At 32.3% G+C, this 22,418-nt stretch overlaps 1 pseudogene; it reads right to left on the bottom strand.

The window, feature by feature from the left end:
• Positions 1 to 13,900: 13,900 nt before the first annotated feature.
• Positions 13,901 to 15,639, bottom strand: LOC144575189 (BTB/POZ and MATH domain-containing protein 1 pseudogene; annotated as a pseudogene).
• Between the last annotated feature and the right edge of the window lie 6,779 nt (positions 15,640 to 22,418).

Below are 22,418 nucleotides of genomic sequence, written 5' to 3'. Positions count from 1 at the left end.
TCCCTTTCTTATCTATTCTCTCTCATCTAACAATGATATATAGGTTGAATAGAGAATGTATAGATATAAAATAAACACATTTTAATAGGATGTAGAATTTGTAACTTTGCAATTTTTCTATTTGAGAATTAAGTATTATATCACAATCTCTGGGTCATATCTTATTGTATTTTTTTTCTTGATCAAACAATGTCACATGGAGGCTGAGAGATAGATAGAGAGACCACGTACGGAAGCCTCTACCGGGTTTTAAAAGAGAGAGAGAGAGAGAGATTTCTTTTATTTAAATATGGATTAATTAAGGTTACTTAATTATCCGTATAAGTCCGTCTAGATTTATTAATAACAGTAATATATGATATATTTGCAATTTTGGACTATAAGTATTTAATTTTGAGCACAATAGAAGATTCAATATGAGTTTAAAATAATAAATATAATAATATTTTCAATTGGAAAAAATAATATAATTGAAAAATTAAAAAGAATAAATATAAAAGAATTTATTTTATAAAAATAAACATCATATTTACAATTTAAAAAAATATATATAATTTAAAATTCTAAATGAATCTGTCCAAAATTCCATCCAGATTCTTCGCATGAATCAATCCGTTATCAAGATACTCCACCACACACACACACACACACATATATATATGAGTGAGTCTATGGTATTATGCATATTATGCATATCTCGGGCTGGTCCGTAATACGGTTTAATATTCGACTTTTCAAAATCCTAACGGTTGATCCGAACCGTTCATCTTGTTCTCCATATTAATATGTGTTTGGAGACCAAATTTTACATTTTTTGAAATTTTTTTTAGTATTCGGTTAAAATGGCCCTGTATTTTGTCATATACAAAGTAATATTGTTTCATGAGTGAGGCTATGGTGCTATGCACACCACATATTGTTCCGTATAAAAGATTGTTTCTCAATATGATCTGAGATCTCCATATAAAAGAATGTGCTTGGAGACCAAATTTTATATTGTATGGAAATTTTTACAATTTTTTTGATAGGTAGAAAATCACTACCTTTTAGAGATTCTGGACCATTCAAAAACTGTGATTTTGTATAACAGTTACCACCATAGAATATACGCTGTGTTTGGATCGTCAAAAGAATAGGGTTCAGGGTTTGTGGTGATTGGATGCTCTCCATTTGTACGGATTTTATCAGAGCTCCTAGTATGGCTATGTGTGATATTCTGTGGATTTGAATGCTACATATGCAATGGATTCCGACTTTTTTATTTTGAAAATCCAAACGACCGATTCAAACCACTCAACATGATCTCCATATTGAAATGTGCTTGGAGACTAAATTTTACATTTTTTGAAATTTTTTTACTATTTATTAAGTAATTTTGAAAATCGCTGATCCGATGGTCCAGAAATTTTTACTAGCTCACAAACAAATTTTCATTAAAAGATCTAAAAATAAGTTATGTACATGCTCCACCATATTTTTTTGCAATAGAGATTCAAGTCAACGAAAACTAAATGAAGTACTAATTTAAAAAATGTGGTGATTTAGATGTGTACGTTACGAACTTGTATAGAGTAGATCAATATTGATTGATTATCATTTTTTTTTTTTTTTTTGCTCTTCATCATTACAGGCGGCGTCTCTAAATTATATGTGAAGATGGAGATCGAGACGCCGTAGAAATTAAGAAACGAATTGAATAATGCTTTCCTAATTATATGTTACAAAAGCTAGCCAGTAAAATATTAAACTCTATATGTATATTTTCTTAAAACAATTTTGAAAGCCTCTTTGTGGAGATTGGGATGTTGCGATCGATTTTGTCCTTTCTAAAAATTTTTTTGCACCTTTTTGGATGTTTAATTTGTAATTCAGGCTAAATTTAGAGTTAAAATTAAAATAAATTTTTGAGTTATGATCGGTAATTATAATTATAGGATGAAGAATCAGAAATTATAAGTCAGTATTGGAAAATATAAATTAAATAATTATTATTTTTATCGAGTACCTAATTATTTAATGTGTTTAAATTCAATTAACTATTTAAACCCAATTTGATATTTTTTTACCCCCGACAAAAATTCTGAATCCGCCTCTGCATACATCCGGTGGTACAAATAATGGGCATCCTGCCTGAATGTATACGGCATCATGTCAGTCATCATCTCAACAGCCTATTCTTCTATCAATATGTACTCTTTTGCAGTGATGGCAGGTGTATTATGAAGTTCACTAATTAGGGGCGTAAATGGTCAGATACGGATAGAATAGTGGTCTTTCTGTATCTGTATCTGTATCCGTTATAATTTTTCGAATACGATACGGATACCGATCGGATATTAAATGTTACGGATACGGATTGGATATCGGACGGATACATATATTTTTCATAATTAACTTGTTGGTTACAAAACATATATTATATTATTAAAATATTAGTCACTAATTATGTCATAGTGTTATATTGTTCATCAAAATATATATCTATATGCAATTTAATAATCAATTTAAGAACACATAGCACATTTGTTGTGGTTTAAAAGTTTAAATGGTCGGATACGGATAGTTAAAAGTCTTACCATATCCTTATCCGTTATAATTTTTCAGATACGGATACGGATAGTCTCGGATACGGATACGGATATGGATCGAATAATTTAGATAATTTTTTGGATTCAAATCCGGATAAAATCAGATAATATCCGATCCGTTTACACTCCTATTACTAATGCATTGATTGAATCGTTTAAGAAATGTAAGGTTAGTACAGCTCAATTGGGAAAATTAGGGAATAAGCCAGTGAGATACAGTATGTCAAAGAAAATTTGTTTCTAAGCATACTTTCATATGTTAAAGAATATAAAATCCAAAGACGTATGGAATTTGGAGAACAAGCCAATGAGATACATTATAAGAAATAAGGGCAAAATCGTCCTTTCAAAATTTTTAAATTTATTTTAATCTTTATTTTTAAGTGGTTGAATAAAAAATGAGGATATTTATAAAATAAGTGAGTTTATAGGGAAAAATAACTAATTTTGAAATGTTGATGGAAAAATATCTAAATCAACAAGTTATGATGGGTATATATATAAATTATATATTACAACAGAGCTCCTTATATAGAGTAGATTCATATACAAACCTTTTTTTATATATGTAATTAATAACTCTCCAAATTAAATTTATTCATTAATTTATAATTAATCATTTTATACATGCAGTAAATAATATCGATACATTTACACCCATACCGTAATATCAATAGTGTATCACTATATCAATTTTTTTAGTAAAGATTGAATGTCAAGTCACTCGTATAGTTAATTAATATTTATAAGAAATTTCTTATCCATATTTCAAATCTGTTATTTTCTCTCTTGTCACTGGATTAGAGATTGGTTCCCACTTTTTGTCAATTTTAATAAAGTTCCTTAGTGTTGTGTCATAATAAGTTATATTGCGTAGCAATTCAAAGCAAGTTATATTGTGTGAAATTTAGATATTAAAAAAAATTTATCATTAAAAATGGATAATCTCAAGTCGTTTTTTCTCAAAGAATTCTTTGAACTACTTGTGAATTGTGAATCTCATGGAATTAATGTATGTGCTGGAGTTAACGTGTCAAACATTTAGAAATTTGATTGAATTTCTAATCATCACATCACGTCGATCACATCACTAGTTAACTATAAATCTTGACCTCTTTTAGCGTCAAAATTAATTAATATTTCTCATTTCGTTTTCCCCAGATAAAATTGTATTTGGCAGTAAGTAGTGGGTTATCTAAATCTTGAACCAAAACATATTTATTTTATTTAGGGGCGGAATTCAAATTCAAAAATTGAGATTGAGGTGGTTGGAAAATCAAATGAAGTGTCGTTTTTAACTTTCTTGTTTCAGTAAAATGAAACTAAACTTCCAACTTTTCTTTTTTTTCCAAAAAATGAAGTGTCATTTCATGTTTACTTGTGCATTCCGGCTTATTTAAATCTTGAAGAAAAGCAAGCGGGTCAAATTTTGAACCAAAGCGTACTTAATTATGTTTTTGACATAATTAATTAAGACTTAAGAGTGAGGCTATGGTACTTTAAAAAATGCGGATTGGTTTATGCTATGAGTTCATATATATCTCTATTTTCAAAGTTCAAACAGTCTATTTGAACTGCTTAACATGATATTGATATATGAAAATGTAGTTGAAGACCGGATTTTACTACTTTTTTTTTTGAAATTTTTTTTACTATTTTTTTAAAAAGATTAAAAATTACTAATTTTAAAAGATACATAATTTTTAAATTAGGTGGTTTCTACTTATTTTAGAAAATAGTAAAAAGAAATCTGAAAAAAATATATATAAAACTTGATCTTCCAGTACATTTTTATATGAAGAATGGTTCAAATGTATGGATTTTAAAAACTAAAATATAATCCTTAATACATATTGATATGCACTTTACAAAGTATCATAGTCTCATTCATTAATTAATGTATAAGCATAATAAATAATTAGAAAACAACAGCACATGTAATTATATCCTATGCATGTACGTAATTATGTAATTTACATGCATCCCTGTGTGCGATCTACTTCGAACAAATTAGGATTCGAGGTGAATATATAGATTGACATTTATGTTAAAAAATATGAATACATCCAAGACCAATTCATTTTTTTTTTTCTAATTCATCAAATATTATTCGATGAGAAGATATAGAGACTTATATTTAATTAGAGTGAGTATTAAAAATTATTTATTTTTATATAGAAGCCAGTTGAAGAATTTATAAAAAATACATATGACATTTGTAAATTTGGAGGATATACAAAATTTTAATATTTTAGAAGGTTACATATGAAAAGTTTATTTTTTATAATTTAATCCTTTAATAATACATGATTTGAATATTCTAGAAAAATCACTACTAGATTCTTTCAATACTGAATTTCCATGAATCAATGAAATTCAAAACTTAAATAACCCCATTAATTGATTGGGATCCAACCCAATCTTTCCAGCTAAGCACCAACCATATCTGGCCCACTTGTCAGAGATATACAACAGCAACCTAGGCATCCTTCACTAAGATCCTCTCACCAACAATTTGATTCAAGCCTTTAAATTTTGTGGGGCTCTCAATGGAGCATTCATTCCATGTGGGTCCCCCAATTATGTATGAATCCTTTCAAAACATCCAATTAATGGCAAGAATTAGGACGGTTCAAATGCCTCCATTTTTTGTGTCTCTATCGTGTCTCTATTTTCAAAAATTTTAATAATTCAAAATTTAAAACTTAGAAGTTAAAATAAAACCATTGGATGTGATCTACATCATTTCATCTATGCACGTGTAAAAAATTATAGCATTTCAATTTTGTTTTGATTGTCATCAAGAGCTTGTAAAAAATGTACTAATGTGGATAATTTCTAGACGTTGATTTTTCAACTTATTGATCCTCATAAAAGCAAAATTGAAATCTGATAATTTTTTATGAGTACATAGAGAAAATAATATAGATCACATCTAACGGTTATATTTTGATTTTTAAATTTTAAATTTTGAGTAATTGAAGTTTTTAAAAATAGAGACATAATGGAGGTATGAACTCATCTAGCATCATTATCAGAGTAGATAAGTATATATTATAGATGCTGAGGTGGATATACTGTACGGAAACATGTCTTTGCTTCCTCATGTCATTGGTGGGGTAGAGAAGTCTGACTAAAGAACAATAATTATATTATTATATTAATAAATGCAAATAATTGCCCTTCATTATTGAAGGGGTGATTCTATTTTTTTTTTTTATGTGAGTATAATCTCAAAGAGTACATTTTTAGAAATATAAATAATATACAAAAGGTTTTATTTTTAGAAAGCAAATTAAAAAAAAAAGTTTGTATTTTTTTTAAATAATGTGGAATAATTACGTATTATTTGTAAAATTGAAAATATTTTAAAATAGTAGCAACATAATATAGATATTATTCATGAACCTTATTGATTATTATTCTAAGCCATCCGATTAGATAGGAGGTTTTTGATAGGAACCTCTTGTATGTGGTGGTTGAGAGAAGAGGTACAAAAGGGAATAAGAGCCTCCAAGTGTCATATTTGGAACTACATCTCTTCGCGTAACGTCCACAAAAAAAAGGGGGAATTTCATGTATATCCCTCAAAAACTTTGAAATTACGTATTTATCCCTCTAAAATTCATAATATCATATTTACCCTTCTAAATTTTCAAAACTCACAAATTTATCCAATTAATCAATAACTAAAATTAATTAGGTTTAATATTATCTAAAATATAATTAATCACCTGAGTTACTATGAATGAACAAAAAGTGTCATTAAAAATCTTCTTTGGCGATCCCTCTCTTTTCCTTCCATGGCAATCTCTCCATCACCACCGTGACTAAAATCCTTCCTCCTTATACTCTCCTTCTCTTGCCCCTTCTTCCTCCCAACTCCTAAAACCTTCCCCCAATCAAAACCCCTCCCACGCTAATACTAAAAATCATCCCAATCCTCTCCCCCAAACCTTTAAACTCCTAAATCCCAATTTAGCTCTCAAATAAAACCCCTGCTGTAAAATTAGAAATATCAAACGTAGAACTCTGATCTTGCATTGTAATTTAATTTAATTTTAAATTTTATCAAAGACTGACTGCTTTTTGGTCATGCGTGCTAATCAATTTTAAACATGTTATGTTGGTTGTAATTGTTAGGATAGTGGCTGTAGTTAGGAGATTATTCAGAGGCACCTTCATCTTTAGTGAGCCCATAGGTAAGTAGGGGGTTATATTTGGGAGTTTAAAGATTTGGAGAAGAGGAATTGGGATGATTTTTAGTATTATTGTGGGAGGATTTTGATTGAGGGAAGGTTTTTAGAAGTTGAGAGAAAGAAGGGGCAAGAGAAGCAGAGTAGGGGGGAAGGATTTAGGCATGGTGGTGAGGGAGAGATCGTCATGGAAGGAGCACGAGAAGGATCACATGAAAGGTTTTTAATGACTATTCTTATTCAAAGTAATCCAGGTGATTAATTATATTTTAGAGAATATTAAATCTAATTAATTTCAGTTATTGATTAATTGGATAAATTTGTGAGTTTTGAAAATTTAGAAGGGTAAATATGATATTATGAATTTTAGAGGGATAAATACGTTATTTCAAAGTTTTTGAATGATATACATGAAATTCCCAAAAAAAAAAAAAAAACTGTTGGCATTTAATGCCTTCTACAGTGAGAGAAATAAGGTAAGGAATAAAATACAGCCAATAAATATTGGGTTGCAGTCTCGTGGGGGAGAGTATCCTCTGCGGAGTATTCTCTGTGGAGTTGTGTGGAGCTTTTAATCTGGTTTGTTTATTTTGATCGGACGGACCAGATCAGATCTCAAAATTTGGACCCCCTCTAATCTGGTTCATCCGATCAAAACAAACAGACCAGATTAAAAGCTCCGCAGAGAATAGCGTTCCGTCTCATGGAAGGTTAATGGATATCCGAAATATACGTCTTCTGAAGTTGAAACTGTGTCTATATCCGCATAATTTATATCCATATTCGCATTCATATCTGTAAATTATTTGTATCTGAATATCTGAATTTACAAAAAAAATAGATACAGATCTGGATCCAGACGGATAATATCCAATCCGTTTACACTTCTAGATTGAATATTATCCAATCCGTTAACACTCCTAGATTGAATAATCAATAATTAGGAGTTAGGACTGAAATCATGTGTTGCTTTTCCGTTTAGTTAATTATTTTGTAATAAGGTGGGGATTTAAATGTCCCACATTCATTGACATGAAAATAATTCATTTTAAAGAAAAAAAAAACATGTTTTTAATGGGAGAGTTGGAGTTCAAGTTATCGTATATTTTTTTTTTTCAAATTCTTGTTATTATAACAATTTTTTTATTTGAACTTTGAACACATGACCTTTTACAACAAAGAATATGTGTCTCTGTCTTTAAATCAAATATAATTTCTTAAAAAAAATACACATTCTTATTAGGTCGGTATAGGTTTTCAAACTCTAAGCAGGGTAGGAATTTTGAAGAATAGGCCCAAGTATATCTCGAATTGAGAGTGAGGTTAGTGAGAATAGCATGCTAACTCCGAATTCAGAATAGCCGCTAATCCAACATTTCAAGGGTATGTATGGTTGTGTTGAGAATATGTTATTCTTGACATTAGGCTATTCGGAATAGCTTATTTGGTGTTTAATTTGATTAGAATAGTTAGAATAGGAATCTAAATTTTTTGTTTTATTAGAATATGATATTGCTAGGGGTTTTGAGATTTGACTATTATAATAAGAAAAGTAATAACTATTCTTAATTTGATTATTCTAATTATTTTTGTTTTACAACCAAACATACTAATTGGGTTAGCAGTGACTAACCCAAGCAAACTCAAGCGTTGAAAATAGCTATTTTCTCACTTAAATGTGGAAAATATAATCACTAACTCGAATTTAGAATAGTCGCTAGTCCAACTAACCCTGCTATTCTTTAGCACCCAAATGCATTCTAAAAGTAACTCAAAATTTTATTTTAAATCCGAACTGTTTGATCATAACTTGCACGAATATTAAAAATATACTATATTATAAATTTTCATTGGCCAAATTTGTCCAAATTTTGATCGGACGATTCCAATCCAAAATCAAAATGCTAATTACTTCAAAGAATCCGCTTTTCCTAGATAAAAAAAAAAAAAAAAAATCCAGATTCAAGATATACCGTGGGGAGTACTTGCTGACAAATCATTTAGATAAGAATTTTTTTTTTTTTTTGTGTGAAGAAAAACAAAACAAACATGTGGAGAAGAGGATGGTGGAGTGGCCAAGTGGGGTCGTATAATAAATGAGGAGAAGCGAAGGCACACAACAAATCAACAATGACGATGCAACAAGAAAAATAATTAAGAAGAATATTCTCAACTGAGTCAAAGTGACATTAATGCCTATTTAGAAATTAGAATATAGGAGGAGTCCGTTTCGAAGTTCGTGCTATATTAAATCGAACGATGCAGATTTAATTCTACAGGGTGCGATATTGCAGTGGATATGAATTCGTTGGAGGGAGCCAAGATTGAATTCAGAAACATAGTCAGAATATTTTAATATGAGTCAGTTTCCACATTAAATGTCACAATTTCGTTTATTACAGAAGTTTTGGAGGTCAATGGTAAAAAAAAAAAGTTTGAGGGTCAATTTTATGCACATATCCTAATTTATTTAATTATGATTGTTAATTAGAATTATAAGTTAAAACATAAAAAATTATAAGTTAAAGCATTAGAAAATATAAGTCAAAACATTATTTTTTTTTTATCGAGTATCTAATTAATTATTGAATTTAAATTCGATAATTTTTTGTTCCTCGACGAAAATTCTGAATCCATCCCTGTCTTTTTTGCTTGTGCCGTCTGGTGGATAAGAAAGAATAAATAAAAATCAGCGCAAGAAAAATAGACCCAGACAGATGAGTATATTATGATTTGCACATACGTGCACGGTGCTCCCCTCCTTTTCCATATTATGGCCCCAGTCCCCAGGATAGAATGAAGATCGAATAGCTATCAAGTATGAAGCTTATCTGATAAAGCAACCTTGTCAACCTGACTAACTTATCTCTCCTCCCCTCAATCTCTCTTCTTTCCGTTGTTCAACAGGACTTATCCACCTCCTTATCTAGTTATAGTCACTTCCAATTATTTGAGCAATCAAGAAGTAAAACACGAATTGAACACGAAAATCAAACGGTACAGTAAATGGGGAAAACCAAGTTTGAGAATTGAGAGGCGATCTCACAAATAAAATTGATCTAATACAAACATTTTTATATTTATAGACGATGCCTCATGCCTCTCCAACAAGAAGCATCTCGATTCATTTCTTCTAACGCTCTATTTACTCTCCGCTTGACAAATCAGCTTCCACGTCAGACACTTTGCTGATTTGTAATAACCAAGTCATTCTTTTTATTTTAAAATGCTGCCTTCGTGCCCAGATATCTTCCCCCTTCTTTCCTTTCGTTGACCGAGTCAAAATTGAAGTCAATCATCCCACATTCCTTCTCCGAGTCCGAGCCTGACGTAATCTCACAAAGCACCTTTTTCTCTCAAATTTGAACTAATCCGTCTCTTCTCCCTCATAACTTCCCTCCTCTTCCCCAAAAACGTTAGGTGAAAAATGTGACCTAAACAAGAAATATCATGGTGGAAGAAGATAATATTGTTCATCGCGGTCGGCTCTCTCCATATGAAAATTCTTCGCCCTCTCCCATGGAAGTCTCTCGAAAGTGTTCTCTGTGTTGTCAGATTATTACTCTATTTTTGTTTTGATTTTTTGTTTTTTGACCAGTAAAGGTATGCAAAGATTTCATTGTAAGTATCAGAAAAACCAGTACAATAGCGAGGCTCGAACCCAGAATACAAGGCCGAAGTAAATCAAGTAATAGAAACAAATTACACTAAAAGCAGTCCTAAAACATAATAAAAAGGTAAATTGTGATGTAATTTACAATTGAAATATCGACCATGTTGATTTTTGTTTTTAATATCGAGATCAAGTTAAGTTTGAATTTTGCATCAATTGTATCCCTTAGGAAGTTTAAAATTGTACAGAGTATCAAATTAAGGGAATAAACTTAACAAGGATGTACAATAAATGACCACCCTCAAATCTCAATTGACATCATCTCTCATAATTTTTGTTTATTATAGTTAAACACTTAATTGTACCAAAATCTATCTCATGAGTTCATTTATTGGTTTGCATAGTGTTTTTCTAAAGACGATGCACTACATTTCTACTCAAGATGAGGCCGAGTGAAGATTGGAGTTCATATCTTCTGAGACAACTCAAATTTTGAGTTTCTGTGAAGAATTTGGACTATATGGATTTTTGCAAATTGAATTCTGAACTATCACTGATAGCTTCTATCAGTTTATCAAAAAAAAGAATTCTGAACTGTCTAAGTTGAAACCAAAACGTTTTACCTCTCTAACTGTCTAACAGCATAACTTGTAAAGGTGCAGACTTTTATAAGGAATATTTTTTTTTTATTAAACTCCTGGTTTCAGGTAAGGTAAATATGGGCCTTCTAGTGAGCGAGTTTCGGCCCAAACTCGGCACAGCTAAAGTTTGACCAATTGTAGCCCAGTAGTCAATTGTCAAGTATCAGTAACAGTGCACAGATGAATTTTCTCGTAGATGCCCCGTGTTTTCTATTTTTTATTTATTAATGGCCGAATTAGAAATCGACAAATAACTGTGACCAATCCAAGCTAATAGACACTTTAAATTAAAAGAAGTCCCTATAAAAACACGAGTCGCATACCATCCTAAATTCAAAATTTTACACTGAAGTCCGATCTTTATCATGTTGTCTCAATTAAATTTGGAAAGGGAGGAAAATAAAAATGTATATACACACGAAGCTCCAAACATGCATTGAGCTCAAAATAAAACAAATTCGAACTGTTTTCCAATTTCCTAATCTTGAAAAAAGATAATAAAACAAAAAATAAAAATAAAGAAGGAAGGAAGGAAGACGAGAGACATCCACTCTTTAATTGAGCGCTCAACATGGCATGGCAAAATACCAATTTGACAATTGTATTTCCTACCTCCAGTGCATGTCATCAGTACCATCAACGATGTGCAAGGAAGGGTCCATCTGTTGTACTGATCTATATTATAATCACGTACACACTAACAAGAGATAACAAGAGAAAAAGAAAATAGGGGGCTGTCAAGGAAGCACTAACAAGAGATAACGGGTAGTAGGGGGCTGCTGGTATGGGTCCGGAGGTCACTGGTACGCTTACTGGTACGCAACAGGAAGGGCATCATGCTTTTGGGTGAATTCTGATGAATTATCACCGGTGCAGCAAAAGGAAGAACCAGGGGCCTTTTTCATAAAATTTACAGTCCCAAATTTTCTTTGTTTTATTTTTGGAAAAATAAAAAAAAAATCTTCTTATTACTTTACTGTTATTCTCGTTTTTATGTAATCGTTATTTTGGCTCACCTGTTTGAGCCTCTTACCTTTTATTGTGTTTTTACTGTTACAAAACTCTTGTAATCTTTTTACCATTATTAATGTTAATAATGTAAATATGGACCTGATCCATATTTTCTCTCAAAATATTATAATCACGTACGGCAACTGTTAACTTTTTTAGAAATTATAACGGCTCATTTGAATAAAAGAACAAAGAAGAAACCGAATCGTCTGCCCCCGGGGGGCAGGAAATTCCTGCCCCCAGAGTCTCTGCGGGGTGAGACCGGTTACTGTTTAAGGGTTTAACTATTGTTACTGTTTTTAAATGGGCCTCACCCGCAGAGACTCTGGGGGCTGGAATTTCCTGCCCCCCGGGGGGCAGACGATTCGGTCTCAACAAAGAAACCAACAACACAAATTAATTTAAAAGATGAATGATTTATTACTCGTCCAGTCACGTCCGGAAAAGTAAGTTTTTTTCTTACCATACTATGCTTTGATCACATAAACAAAACAGAAATAATTAAACCTGCATATTGTGCCCTCAACAATGCTCTTTTGTAGATCTCAAAATGCCTTTAATTAGTTGATAATTGTATTGTGCATCAAATCTCAACAATGATCTTAATTAATTACTGGCATATATGTTTCCAAAATTAATCTTTTTGTTCTTTCGTCGCTCTATGTATCTGCTATTTGTTTGATGAAACTTGGTACCTACATTAATTAGATAGCTCTAGATAATCCTAATTTAAATTAAATGACATATATATGACCTCAACTGAACGCAAAACATGAAAATAAATAAATGATGCTACTAGCATGGTGTTATTTATAAAATAGGAATGATTTTTTGTTTCTAAAAACTCAGTAAGGTGATTTTATGACTGACTACATACATTTTTATTCTTCAGTACTAGTATATAACAATTCATAAAAATAGGAGTTTTCATTAAAAATATTACATCTGGAAAGATATGTACATGTATTTAACTATTTTTAAGACGAAAAATAGTAAAAATAATTAAAAAATACATAAAATTTGGTCTTCAAGCATATTTTAATATGAATCTCATGTTGAGCAGTTCGAATCGACAACTTCAAACTTTGAAAACAAGAATATAGGATATGAAGCACAATGAGGCATAAAAGGGCATGAAGCATTTGAACCCTCCTCTTAATATTATTGATTTTATGTTTCACAACAACTGATGATCTTTTGGTTTGTTTTGCAAGTTGAACCTTCAAAATATGTAAAATTTCACAATGATCTGATCGTTTTTTTAATAATTTGATATTTGATCAAACAGTTCAAAGAGAACTCGATTATTTATTGTCGTTATCCTCTAATATCTACTAGGTTATTAGTTGTGTTTCTGCAGCGTTTTGACATATGGTCAGAAGACACTATACCTAACTATCTAATAAAATTCATAACGTTATGAAATGAAACTCAAAATAATTAAAAGGAAATATTCCTGTTTTAGATTCAAGTGTGTGTGTGTTGTTTTGAAGCTATTCATTATTTTTTGGAAATTAGGGCCCTTGATGTTGATGTGTCAACGGTAAAAAGCCATCCAAAGGATGTTTTCACCATAACAATACTATTACTGCCCTAGCAAGTAGCAACTATTAATTCGATGTTTTTTTTTAGTTTACCATATTATAGAATGGAAGACAGACTTATAGCTCTAGCAATGAAATTATAAAAATAAAAAAGCAAATAAATTAAAGAAACAAGTTGACATAAAATATGTAAGTAAAGAAAAGGCAATTTAAATAGTACATGATGACTCATACATAACATAAATTTGATTAATAAACCAAAGAAACAAAGTAATATATATTTTCCAAGAAGCAGCATGACATATTATTGCATTGAGAAAATTCAAAATGAAATGGACGCTTTAGAAAACCTGATCACAAGATCTCTCAATACAACGGGATCAGTAACATTGGCCAATATCTCATTAAAAATGGAGGGGCAACTCAACATGAGATGTCTGAATCCATCGGTGGCAAGCACCTCCTTCAGATTCCCCCCTCTGGAGATAAACCCAATGTAAGCTTCCTTAAGCCGGCCGCAGTCGTGTTGCTTGGCCAAGGCTATCGTGGTCGCCACGGTGTCCGTAGAGATGGTTTTTGATAGCCATTGTTCGCATATAGTCTTCAACCTCTCTATTGAGTATCGATCAGCAGCAGCTAGTAAATGCTGAGGCAGAGCTCTGCAACTCAAGCAACAAATCGGTATACAGATACTGAAGCAAAACCTCAAAAACCGTAGCTTCCATGTCTTCAACCTCAACCTTGTCGAAGCTTTTCTCGCTCATTGGGCCAAAAAACTGTGCATGAAACACCGGCGACCTCGCAGCAAGAATACACCTATGTGCTGAGAAGATCTGGCCACCAAAGTGGAATGTGACATCAGCGCCTTCCCCTCCCTCCAATAGCTTTCCGAGCTGTCCATGTTAGAATATTCAGTTATTCTATTAAAGTTAGAATATTCAGTTATTCTATTTCTAGAATCTATTTATGGAATTCTATTTTGAGTAACCTATTTATTAAACATATCCATTTATATATGTATATATATTTTTGGGGAATTGTTACATGAATTATAATTGGATATCTATTTATGGATTAATGGTTACATGAATTATAATTGGATATCTATTTATGGATTAACCGCTCACTCATCCCCACTCATATCGTTGATGGATAGAATGAGTGTAGGGTATAAATTAGAGTCCTGGCTGATCCTCTCTCTACATATTCTCACATACAACCATTAAAAGGATTTTGCTCTCCATTAGCAAAAGTGAAACAGAGCGAGAGAGAGAAATCGACCCGGCGCAACCTCGAAGGATCTAGGGTTTGCGATCATCGTTGAAGTACTTGCTTGTTGACCACCATGAATGCTAGAGGTACGCTTATGTATTATGTTTTAATTTAATTATAGTATTTAATGTAATATCATGTTGTTTCAAGTTCTTGGGATCTTTAATGGTCTTTTGCTCTTATGATGCATTTTCTAATGTATAATTAAAGATGATCAAAGTGCTTATGTTCATGTAGTAATTCTACTTACAGTCCATGCAAATCGGATGGCGGTAAACTGTCAACTGGGACGATGTCATGGTCAGGAGATTCGGATGTCTCACCAACGATCGATTCAAAGATGTCAACCGTGCATTGGACCACAAAGGAATCATCCCTCAGGTACCCTGATTCATCCAGCTCGCTGTGTGTAACGAATCCCGAGAATCCTTGGTTGCACAATTGGTAGCCAAACTCGCAAAACGAACTGACTTTATGAACCTGAGAGTCTACCGTTTGAATCCATGAGGCAGAACTCGAGCCTTACTTTCACGTCGGTACCTTTACTCTGAAGCTCAAGGGTGAATGCGATGCCCGGATCGTCGTACAAAGTAATGCCATTGGGGTAGTACCTGATGGCCCAGCGGTAGCCTCCGGCAACAAATGGGCTTGACATAAGAGATTTCCCAAAGGGTATATCTTTGGTGATTGAGTAGCCAGAAATGTTGAACAGGTGCGATCCGGTGATGATGGCTGTTGTCGACGATGATGCTGATACCATCCCAGCCTGGTTCATCTTTTGTATTATTACAAAGGGAGGATGTGGACTTGTGGAGAGACGAATCGCTAAGTCGCATTAAATTGGTGAAGAGAGGTATACATGTTGTTAATATTTTTTATAAGTACACATTGTTTAACTTTTTATTTTATATGTATATATTAGTTAGACCTTTAGAACATGGTTTAATTTACACATTGTGTTTGACTGGTTGACATGCCTTAATTACTAGTTTCTTGCAACTGTCATGAACTTGTCATTTTGTTCGATTAAATCAATTCACCTATTTAATTATAGATATATATATATATATATATATATTTTTTTTTTCTTTTGAGACACTACAGAAAAAGTAGACTCATTCCTATTTCATTGATTACTGATAATTTCATCTTGCTTTTAAAATTTTGAGAAAATATCAGAGATATGTAAACGGAAAGGGAATCAATTCCTGCAGACTTCCCGAAATAATAAAGGGGCAATTCTCATTACAAATGTTACAAAGAGAACATGTTTAACACTGAGTTATTTGTTAATTTACAGTTAACCACATTAGATTCATTTCGAGATCACATGTATTTTTTTGAAATTTCTGTAATCTATTCAAATTAACTAATCCACGAAAGAAACTTATTATGTAAAAGTAAGGAAAAATAATAATATTATATATAAAACACATAAACAATATTATATACATACCTTATAATTTGCCAAATAAAAGATATAAGTTCATTTTTCTTATGCCACCGGCTATTATTTTTCCATGCGAAGTCTGAAACACAGCTCTACTAGATATAAAACTTGCTGATATTTCTTTGTGACTAAAAAAAAAAACAATTATCAAGAAAGTATAAAATCTGTTTTCTCTACCAAAAAAAAAACCCCTGTTTTAACCACTGATATCTAAGAATCTGAGCATGGGAATATACCAATTGAGAAGTATATTCCCCACCTCCAATGCATCTCATCTCTGCACCGTGAGCGATGTGCAAAGGAGGCTCCATGTCCGCTGTACTGAATAATAACTTGTTCATTATAATAAAAAGTACAAAACTGAATTAATGGTGCTACTTACAAAAGATGAATGATTTTGCTCGTTCGGATATATAGTCGTCCAGTCTCGTTCGGACAACTTAAGTTTTTTATTTTTCTATTTTGACATACTAAGCTTTGATCCCCCACAAAAAAAAAATGGAAAAATACAACCCAGGACAAGGAACCGGGGATGTCCAACGGGCTTCGGAGTTCGGACCAAATTTGGTGCAATATTGGTTTGAGTTGTTCGATCCGGCTCAAAATTCATGCAGAATGCATCAAGATTCGTGTAAATAAAATTCCCATAAATCTTGACACGGATCAAACAACACCATGACCACAATACAACAAGCATAACCACGGTAGATAAAGAATAAAATACAATACAATACATTCTTTTACAGAAATCTTCTTCCCAACGATTTATTTTTACCCTCTACCTTGCTCTTTTGCAGATCTCGACATTGACATCTTTAGTTGCTAAATCTACAAAAGTACAAACAGAAAATGGAAATCAGCTTTATAGTATTGAGACTTTCATATACTATGCATCAAATCCACATACTAATATAATTAAGGACTAGTTGCTGGCATGTTTCCAAAATTAATCTTTTCTGTTCTATTTTTCCATCCTATTTATCTGCTTGTTTGTTAAAACTTGATACCTGCAAAAGATAACACTAGATAATTCCAATTTAAATGACATGTATACCTCAATAAAAAACATGAAAATAAATAAATGGTGCTAATAACAATGTCACTTGTTGAGTACCACTCGATGCCTCTAACATACAAGTATGTTATTAGTTTTACGGGTTTAATTAATTTGTCATCTATTTTTAATGTTATCAAGTAAAATGGATGAAATTTTTTCTTTAGGATTACATAATTTATTACAGTCCGTCACATAAATAGCCCAGCGCAGAAAAGATCAGCTGAATGAAACAAATACACAAGGCATTATTATCAATACATATATACATTAAAAATAAAAATATTAAAAGAAACGTAAAAGAAAAATTCCCAAGACAAACATCAAAAGCACCTCTGACCTCATAGACATTTCACCGAACAGGTTTTGTGCACATGATAAAATATTAAAATGTCCACCAATATAACAATTTAATAAAATGGTGCAATATATGCAACAGGCTAACTCATCTGTACCCTTCTACCTTGTTGAGTAAACATCAACCATGAAATTTTCCTAATTATATATGCATTGGGGTTAAACAGTCTATAGCAAGCTGAGAGAATTGACACTTTGACATGTACATCCAGTATTATAGAGGATATTAATTGTGCACATCAGCATGGTTTTTGTGGGTTGGGTTCAAATAAGAAAATATGGAGAGATAGGGCCACTTGTAAAAATGAGATATTTAGGGCTACCTCCACTTTTTTCTTCTCTCCATTTCGGTTCCAATTGTACCCATCCATTTCCATAGTTTTTTGCATTTGCTTTTTAATTGTTTTTCCATATTTTCCTACCTCCTTTTTGTTTCCTTTTCTTATTTTATTTTTTTAGGGATCAAAAGTATTTTATTTACCAATTTTTTTTTTCTATTGTTTCAGTACAAAAAATAAGCTTCTCTAACAAAAAACCAGGTTTCCAATCGATTTGACCGATTCATCTGTTTCATATTTCACGGTCAAGTGGCTGGTTCCGATTTCGATTCCGATTTTGTAAACCTTGATTGACAGTACATCCAATACATTTTTTAGTATCATATAGAGGGTAATTAATAGTGCTCACCATCTGTGCATCTCTTAACATCAAGATTCAATATCAAGCTTCTGCTACATCCTTTTACTCTTTCATTTTGTTCCCCATGTTTGGCTGCCCCTTTAGTGTGCGCATACGTACTGCACACCTTGGTCCTGTGTGTGCACCATCTAAATAGAGAGTTCGCATTAATTATCTCAGATAATTTGTGAAAATCATTCGTACAGTCAAGCCAAGCCCCGATAGACTCTTCAGGGACCTGATCAGCTTTGACTAAAGTTCTGGATGTTGTCCACACGAGTCCAATCAGGGGCGAATGGAGGTCGTGACCAAGCACCCCCTATAAATTGAAACGTTTCATTTTTATCCTTTTAATTTTCTATTTCTTGTAAAAAAAAATAACACTAGCCCCCTCATAAAATAAAATTACTTGATACTTATTTATCCAGCCCTCCTCAATCTCAATATTCTGGTTTAGCCCCCGAGTTTGATAATATAGAAGATGTCAAGTTTCGAAAAGAGAGAGGTCCCTGTCCTTCCAGCAGAGATAAAGTCAAACTGTGGAGGGCCTATTTGGCCCCAGTAAGTAGACAGAGGATTAGAAGTTTAGAACTAATCATGCAAGTGAAAATACCATCAGAAGAACTGATTGTGTTCTGGTTCTACCACAGGCTAAAAGAAAAAAAAAATTAACATGCAAGATGGTTCAAGTAAATTTTTTATCTATTACCTCATTTCTAAAAAAACTCAGAAGAATTGGAGCAATTCAAACTTCTAATTATGTTGGCCTTTTCAATGTCTTTTTGCTACATAGATTTGGAGATTCTATAAAGCCAAGTAAGAAAAAGAAAATACCAGTAGTTCTAATAGCAGTTGTGGGGGTGATTGTGGTGCTTCTCATTGCTGGTGCAATTATACTAATCCAGTGCTTCAAAAGAAACAAATCGTAAGTCATCCAATTTTTGTCAGTATTATGAAATTTTAGGTGCTTTATGGTCAATTCGATTGATTAGAGGAAACTAGCTAGGGACGAAGTGGGAAAATAATTAGTGAGAGATTATTGAGAATTACTTTTAAACGTTTATGCTTAAATTATATATATCATACATGTAACAAGTGCATTAACCTGTTCTATATAATCTACCCCTTAGCCGTCCATAATAATTAATATACTAGGTTTTGGTACTGCTAAGGAACTGCTGGCTCCTTAAGTGTTTTTGAGAAATGAGAAATGATTAATATGCTTCCAAGCTGCTCATGTGAAATCATTTAGAACTATTATTTTACTTATTATTTTTTTGGTGACATATTGGACAGGTAATACTAAGCAAAAGATTAAAGAGGCCACCACAGACTGGACACCAGAGGTGATTGAGGCCATTCCCCTTGGGTGTGGGACACAAGGGATAACACAGGTGATGCTATTCCAAGGGAGTCCTGATGATGGTGAAGTAGATTGAGGATTAACTAGTTTGTTAGCTACTTAGCTGTTAAGCTACATATTTTGGGGATGTTTTACTTGCTTTGTAGTTATACTTACCTGATATAGCTAGTTTTTGTGCTAAGACAGTGCTATGCTGTTTTGGCAACTTAACAATATGATGTGGTGGCTATGGTGATCACATTACAACAAATTTTGGATGTCCATAAACAGGCAGTTTCAGTAATTAAACAGCGCGTCAAGCCTTATTTAAACAAAATATATAGTTTTGGGGTGTTGTTCGATGTAATAGCTCATTGTTCAGTTATATATTTAGACCTCCAATTCAATTAGGGTACTTCTTGGATCCCATTTCTTAATTTTGGAACATTTTGGGTGTTTCATTTCCAGGTAATGTACTGGATCAACAGGGCACTATATTACAAGAAGCGAAACTGTGTAGAAATTCATCTCTCTTTATTTTCTCATCTATTTGTTCATTTTCTATTTACAAGAAGAGAAAGTGTGTACTAATTTGACAAATGCATTAGTAGTGAATGTTAGATTTCTTTACTATTTTCCTTTCTTATTTTTGTACCAAGTTACTTGTTTACTTTGGTAACTAATGGAGAAAAGTCGAGGATGATTGTAGGACTCGATCTTCAACCTGACAGTAATTTTGTCTAAAATAAAGTTTAAATCTCTTTAATTTTTCTTTTTAATTTCACTTGTTATATTAGTCAAGTTGAACTTGAACAGTGACATATGAGATTTGTTGAGCCTTAATTGAGCTTACAAACTGATTTCTGGCCAGAAAGATATCTTTGGTACAAGAATCTTGCAGTAAATGTTGCCCTAATAATATAATTGTGGGACAAAAACATGACTATTGCCTAGGGTAAATGATCATGTGCCACACAGCATTTGGTTCATAAGCTCAGAGGTCAATTATTTTTTACACAGTCATTATATCTTTTCTAAATATCGAGGTTATTGAAATAGTTATGGGGTGAAATAATATAACTCTATTTGTAAATACTTTACTTATTAATACGATTGTTAGCAGCATCAAGCCAACTAACCTTAAAAAAAAAATAAAAATAATATAACTTTAAGGTTTTATTTTTAGATGTGCAGATAATGGAACTATGCTTTTGCTCGACAAAATATTTTTCCTTGAGCTGATTGATAAATTTGATATGCGTTGATTGCGATGAATTTGTTTGGAAATTTTCTAGAGCAGAATTATAATGCCTTTCTGATTTTGTTGGCCGTTTTGATTAAAAAGAAGGTGCTGCATGCACACCCCTATACTTTCTAGTACTGCATGTACCAACCTTTGAATTCAATACTGATGTGTTGTTAAGTGTGTCCTTATTAGTACCTGTCAGTATCAGTTTATAGGTTCAGTTATGTTGTTATAAGATCATTTTGACTTGATACCTCGACATGATATCCTTTGGTACCTCTCTATAAACCAGTCCCAGTGTAATACTTGCTCTGTTTGGGCTACTGTCATTATTCTAGCACTGGTACCAGCCGGTAACTTTCTAAGACTTTGGGGTTTTAATCTGTAACTGTGGCATAGTCACTTGTCAGAGGGTCTCAACTCTCAAGCATAAAATTTAATAGTTGCTGGGCTTTCGGGCTTTTGAATGTTTAAATGAAAAAGGGAAAAGGAATATGGAATTGGGCTGGTTCTCTTGAAGCTGGTTCACAAAATAAAATGTATATAAAAAAAGGGCTTTTGCTGAGATATAAAAAAGGTTAAATCTAAAATAATCAAACTTGAAATATAATTTTTTTTGTAATAATTTAAACTGTCCGCTTATGCTCAATGTAAAACGCTAATTCTTAAATGGGGACAAATAAGTGTTGTTGGAATGGAGAGGATGAACAAAAAAAACAAAACAAGAAGTAGAATGCACCATTTAATCATTTCTTTTTTTCCCCCTCCGGTAATTTACTAATTTCATAATTAGACAAACAAAACTTGATCAGGTGTAATCAAAAGAATTAGAAATATAGGGACAAGCATACGGTCACGATTGATCATATGGACCGTTCAATTAATTTTGATTGATAGAAGAAAATGAAGAATGTGCCGCTACTTAATAGTTGTTGGCTGGAGCTGAAGACCCACTCTTATATATTTTGCTGTCTGATAGTACAGATTTTAGTGAACCTTACTTTCTCCATAGATGTCAAAGGTTTCTTCTTCTGTTTTATGTCTCATCTTAATTTTGTTGAATGTGATTTATTTTCTTCTAATAAGACAAAAGTCAGATATTTTGATTTGAATCCGATACCTATTGGATGCGCCCCGCTTCCTCTCAATTGACTTAACTCTCACAAATAATGATTCCACAAATCCATGTTATATTTTGAGGCATTTCACCACATTTCAACATCATCTCTAGAGGTGTTATTGGGTCGGGTCGGGTCCGGATACTATTATATTTGAATCCGTATCCTAAAAATATTCGGGTCCAAATTTCGATCCATACACTTATTTGTTTCAATTCGGGTCGGGTCCGGATCCGGATATTTATCTACCCGTAAATATTTCGGGTCCAGTCTTTCAGTTCCGGGTAGATATATACCCATAACTTATT

The sequence above is a fragment of the Carex rostrata genome, chromosome 23 (genome assembly GCF_964058835.1).
Source record: "Carex rostrata chromosome 23, lpCarRost1.2, whole genome shotgun sequence".
Classification (NCBI taxonomy): Eukaryota; Viridiplantae; Streptophyta; class Magnoliopsida; order Poales; family Cyperaceae; genus Carex; species Carex rostrata.
Note: the sequence above shows the minus strand (reverse complement) of the source record. Positions and strands in the feature narration are given on the sequence as shown.